The following is a 6367-nucleotide window of genomic DNA, read 5'->3' as shown; positions in this document are numbered from 1 at the left end:
ATTCCTTAATCTCCGAGCCGAAAAGGAAATGAGCGAGTAGCCCGGGACGGAGGGAGTATAAAACATAACAATATTATGATAAAAATAATACATGTTGCATCCATTGGAAAATAAAATAAGAGTTTTTACAATATTCAATCACTCGAAAGGTGATTTTTAGTAAACACGTATATGTGTCCTACAATACACATCGAACTTCCACACATGAGACAAAAGAGATTCATCATCGATTGCTTGCTACCAGCCTACCATGTATGTAGAAATAAGTCATTGACCCCCTTAAAATGTCACATATGAGAGGAGAGTCATACAAGAATATATAGAAAACACAAGATCAATGTCAAGTCGATGTAAGACAATAATCAGGATGTTTAACATGTTGCTAGATCGATTGGGTTGGGTGGTGGTAGGGCGTGACGGTCACACGATTTTCCTTTCTTTTCTTTTTACAAATTAACATATTTTTTATACATATACATTATGAGGTGTGATCAAATACAAACTCTCTATAATACAAACTAATGTCAACGGAGTGTACAAATTCTGTCAACGGGGGGCTGATGTCAACGGAGTGTACAAATTATGTCAACGGGGGTGTACAAATTCTGCTTGTTCGATGTCAACGGAGTGTACAGATTTGTAGGAAATGTTGACATTAGAAAAATCCCTTATATTAACCGTTGATTAATTGTATTAAGTGAGTAGGATTAAAGTTTGTATAGTTTGTATTATAGAGGGTTTGTAGTTTATCACACCCCTATACATTATATACACTTATCACTTTTTCATACTTCAATATAGTGCCTTTGGGGACATCCGATAAAATTGGAACGATACAGAGAATTTGCATGTCCCCTGCGCATGGATGACACACATAAATCACTTTTTCATATTATTAATCAACATTACATTTTGTACATATTTCATTAATCTGATCTCCTTGTCAACAAATGTAGTTGTGAACTCTGTTTCTAGGCAAGCTGAAACACTCCAGATGGGGATTAAGCATATTCACAATGTGTATACATAATTCTACAAAGTCAATTAGGCAAATAAGTCCATCTAAAATTAAAAATAACAAACAATGTGAAATTCGAAACATATGAGGTCCAACTCCATCATAACTAGGCGAGAAACAGAGATGTGGCGCCATCATCAAGAAAATCTGGATTTAGTTAATGAATGTGTTTAGAGGGACAAGTTATACTAATCACTACACCTCATAATACTAATTGAACTCTCAATGTAGTACTAAAAATTATTGAAATAATAGTTGGAGTATGTTTTAGATGATGTATGTTGTTTTTTGTGGGGTGAAATAATGGGTTGTTAAGGTGATTGTCTAGCAATAAGAGGGATTGCTTACTTAGGCTGCAACCCACAATAAAACATTGAATTGTATTGCAGTTGTGAAACAAGCATAATTAATTACGTTAAGTTGGCATGTGACCCAACATGCTGTGGGGACGCCGACGGCGTCGTTTCCTGCTCTTCCTACAAAACTACCATTTCTTGCATTTAAGGATTTAACTTCTTGTCTCCATGCATGAATCATGAATTCATCCACCACAAAACAAAAACACAGGCGTACAAAGATAAACTTCTTGTTTTCAATATTTCGATTTTTAGATTTCTAGATATTGGTTTTTATTTATGCGGTTTAGGGCTTTTCCACATATATCATACTAGTACTAAAGATTCGGTCATATTTTGATTTTGCATACAAATTTTGGAATTTTGAATAAATTTACGAATTTAAATAATGAGGAAGTGGATTTAGAATTTGTTTAGAAAAGTCATAAGTTAGTCAAAACTAGGAGTACTATCTTTTAAATGAAGGGGTGCTACTACATCAACTGTCATTTCATATTTAATTAGTGGTTTAAGTTCGTCTAGTCATTCACAATTTTCAGACTTCTGAGTGCAAAACTAAAATACACCAAAATTAGAAAGACGTCGTTTTGATGAAGCAGTGCCATGTCAAATTGAATTTTTCCAATATTAAATAAGTATTTGAAAATTTATCATAGTGCGTTGTTCATATTACTTAAGAAGTTAATGTAATTAGGCGTCTATGTATCCATAATATTTTTCTTATTCATTTGAATACACAAACTGGAAATTGCTTGATTTAGTGTATATATGTGTTGATCTAGTGGTGGATAATGTTCGATGCTAATTGCTAAATGTTTCGGATTTGAGTCTACTAGTGTTAACACCCGTACTATGCACGGGACATAAGAGTTTCAAAATATAAATACAAATTTTAACGAATATATAGAAAATCACATCTTAAAGCAATGTGAAGATTTGAAAAATAAAAAATGTAGTAATATTGTCCCACTATAAATAAAGAATTTACAACGCCCTATCAATTGAAAATTTTAAAAATATGTTGATAATTTATAGTACAATTTTAATTAATAATTTAAGTAGGGTACAAAATTATGCTGATAATTTATACTACAATTTTAATTAATTAATAACAAATAATCAAAAAATAAAAATTAATTAAAATAAAATATTAAAATAAAAAAGTAAATTTGAGCAAAAATCAAAGAGAAAATATCAGATAATGAAAAAAACAACAAATGTGATCAAGAAAAACATAAATATTCAAATAATCCTCCAAAACTTAGAAATACAACAACAACTAAGTAGTTCATAAGTTTTGAAACACCTCTTTGTAAACAACATCAACAATAGAATCATCATTATAGAAGAATAAATCTAAGTCAACTCAATTTTAACTACATATACTACCATTAATAATTTAAATATATATATTTATAAATTATATAGCTTTAATATTAAATATAAATATAAAATTTTATGTAAATATAAATTTTAAATAATTTTAATATACTAAAAAATAATACTACAAAATATTCAAGAAATTTATATACTCCCTCATTCCCATATAAATAGGCTATATTTCTTTTTTCATCCGTCTTATATAAATAGTCCATATCCATATATGACAACTTTTTTTGTCATTCTCTTTCACTTTATTATTTATGACCCCCACTATCCAATACAAATGACATATTTCTATGGAACGGAGGAAGTATAAATTTAATTACTTAACTAAAAGTAAGTTAATTTTTAAGATAAATATTAAATAAAGTTCAATAAATAAAAAATCACATTATGACTTTAGCGCTTAAATCATAGGAGTAATAATAAAGGCTAACACCAAAATAATACTCCTATCAATTGTAAAAGTTTGTACTATTAATTAAAGCCTAAATCATAAAATCTCATGTTTAAGAAGAATACAATAATAAAAAAGTTAATAACAACAAAATAAAGAAATCAAAAGAGAATCCTAAATTATGTGGCCTACACGTATATGGAGTGCAAAACTATTAAACTTGTACCACATTATTGAATACCTATTATACATGTTTTGGACATATAAATAAACCTAAATACTGTAAAAGCCCAAACAAAGGGACAAATAATATTAATACTAACATTTTATCAAACCCTACAAAAAATTAGATCCACTTCTGTCTCTCCAAATCGGGAGAATCTACTTCACCCGCCACGACCACAGCCCTGTTTGCCTCCTTTCTCGCCCGTGCTCGTTCCCGCCCAGCCCGCCTCCTAGCTCGGTCAGCCTAGCCTGCCTCGTCGTCCAAGCCTCGGTCACTGTCTCGCCTTCCACGCGTTGCCGGAACGTCTCTCCGTCCACCGCCCACCTGCTTCACCACAGCCGGCCCGACTGTTTAATAGTGGAGTACCACCTCCCCAAGATTCAATTTTTTGTTGTAAATATGTTCCATTTGTAAATGGTATATTTATAAAGGTTAAACTTCTTTAGGAAGCTATTGTCTTTTTATTGGATTCGACAGCCATTGCCAATAATAATGTTTTGGGTTGTAGCATAAGTTTTTGGGAAGATAATATAAGAGAAAGGAAATAAACTATATAGTATAGTATGTAATTGCTTTTTGAATTGCTTTTTGAATATATTAGTAATTGCTTTTTGAATTATAATTAAAAGATTTTACTAATTGTTACAAAACCTATGCAAGCCTAAGACAAATAGGCTGCACCCTATAACACACCTTCTCGGCAATTATATAACAAAATATACTCAAGATGATTATTTACAACATTTTTAAAAGGAATAAAAAAATAATTACATCATCAGCTTTTTATTTTCTCTCCAATTTTCATCCAAATGTCCCTTTTTATTAGTATAGATTATGATGATTAAGTTTCTATTTATTTATCCATAAAAATTAAAAAAAGAAATAGCTGAACTTGTGTTGGTATGTTGATATATGGAGTCAAAATACTCGGGTCTGAATACATCATGATATGACATATTGCTTATTTATCCATTGAAAATGCTGTATTTGGACAGAGGTTGTAATAAAATTGTGAGCTGAAGATTTTGAACTCAAAAAAGTTTAAATCTTTGGGCTAGTAAACTGCTGCCTTGGGCCTAAAATCAAGAAAAGATACATACACTGAAATACATGGCCCAAAAGAAAGATGCCAGTTAAAAGTAAAACAACCATCATAATCATGTAGTAGTTTGATTTGATTTAATAATTACTTCAGTTTTTTGATTACATACCTAATAAAACTGGATATTTGGTTTAATAAACTCATACTGTCATACATATTGGAGTATGAATTACTCATAGATCTCGAGTTCAAATAGAATTTCAATTTAGTAATATAGGAGTATGAATTACACATATATTTCAGACTTGTATAATATACGGAGTACATGTTAAATCGTTCCCGAAAAGTATTATATTTACGCAACCTCTAAAAAATGTTTATTTAATCAATTGATGTACTACTCAAGTGGTAAAATATACTCCATATGTATTCAAAAAATAGAAACATTTGAAACGGTACGAGTTTTAATGCATAATTGGTAAAGTAAGTGAGAAAAAAATTGATAAAATAAGAGAGATGAAAAGAAAAATGACTAAAGTAAGAAAGAGGAAGAGAAAAAATAGCGAAATTAGAGTTAGTGGATTGTGGGGTCCATGTCCTAAAACAGAAATATTCTAAAATTTCTATTTATAAAAAACGATCCAAAAGGGAAATAATTTGATTTCAATTGAGGGCTCAAGGAAAACGCCATTAATACGACACCGTATTAGTCTATTTAATTACCTTCCTAATTTCCATTATGTGCATAACTGCATTGCCTCATGTCGTTCATCTCAGCTGCCTTTGTAGAATTCTGACGTCCTTTAATAATATTACTATGTACACCAAATTACTAAATCAAGGCCAAATGCTTACAAGTTGAATTATAAAATTATTATGGCCTGGGGCGCCATAAAGCCCGCCCTACGCACCGCTATATCAGCATTTTATCCTCCTGCCCTTCCACCTGCAGCGGGGCGCCCTAAGGGACTCCCTATAGGTTTTACTATTGTTTTGTTAATTAATTTAAATTTTTTTAAATATATAAATGCAAACTGATTAAAAAACACAACAATTAAATAGAAACGACAAATAATACATTCATTAAAAAAAGTTATAACGGTTATAAATAAAAAAAATTGACTATTCTACAAAAGCCCCAACTTCCGGCGCAACTCATCGATCAACCCCTGGAGGTATTCGGCTCTGGTCGGATCCGTACCCTTCATAAGGGCGTTGTGCGTATCAAACAACGTCTGCGCCATCGAGGCCGTTGCCAAATCCGAGTAGGCAATTGTCGCCGGGGTCGGGATCGGCGATGGGGGGCGGCGGCCGAGGAGGATGTCGCTAGGGGTGTCGAAACGGGTAGCGGGTAACAGGTAATCCCGAACCCGACCCGTTACCCGCCGGGTATAGGGTACCCGTTATTCGACGGAATCGAGATACCCGATACCCGACCGGGTAATCCCGATAGTCCCGAAAATACCCGATATATATATATATATATATTGATATTTTATAATTTTTTTATTTTTTATTTTAATACTTGCTATTCATGATGTAATTTTTTAATATTTTACATGGTTTGATCTCAATTCTCAACAAAATTAAATAATAATAAAAAGTTTCAAGTGAGACTATTACATTCATTAAGGAGTATTTTTAAAAAGCATATAAAATATACAAATAATATTTTTAAAAAAGAAGATTTCAAAAAAAAATGTTTCGAGTCGGGTACCCGCGGTGTCGGGTGCGGGATACCCGACTCGGGTATCGGGTAATACCCGACTAAATGCGGGACGGGTATCGGGACTAACTTTTCGGCCAAAATCGGGTGCGGGTACCCGCGGGTACCCGTTTCGACACCCCTAAATGTCGCCTTCCCCTTCCCCTTGTTCTTTGCAGCCTTGACGCCTATGGGACACCGCCGGGAGGACATCGGTGTGCCGGAACTCTCTTTCTCCGT

The 6367-nt window shown here is 32.6% G+C and overlaps 1 pseudogene; it reads left to right on the top strand.

Annotated features, from left to right (window-relative positions):
• Positions 1 to 800: 800 nt before the first annotated feature.
• LOC121766207 lies at positions 801 to 897 on the top strand (annotated as a pseudogene).
• The last annotated feature ends 5470 nt before the right edge of the window (positions 898 to 6367 follow it).

Source organism: Salvia splendens, chromosome 14 (assembly GCF_004379255.2).
Source record: "Salvia splendens isolate huo1 chromosome 14, SspV2, whole genome shotgun sequence".
NCBI classification, from domain to species: domain Eukaryota; kingdom Viridiplantae; phylum Streptophyta; class Magnoliopsida; order Lamiales; family Lamiaceae; genus Salvia; species Salvia splendens.
The sequence above is the reverse complement of the archived record's forward strand: the minus strand, read 5'-3'. Positions and strand labels throughout refer to the sequence as shown.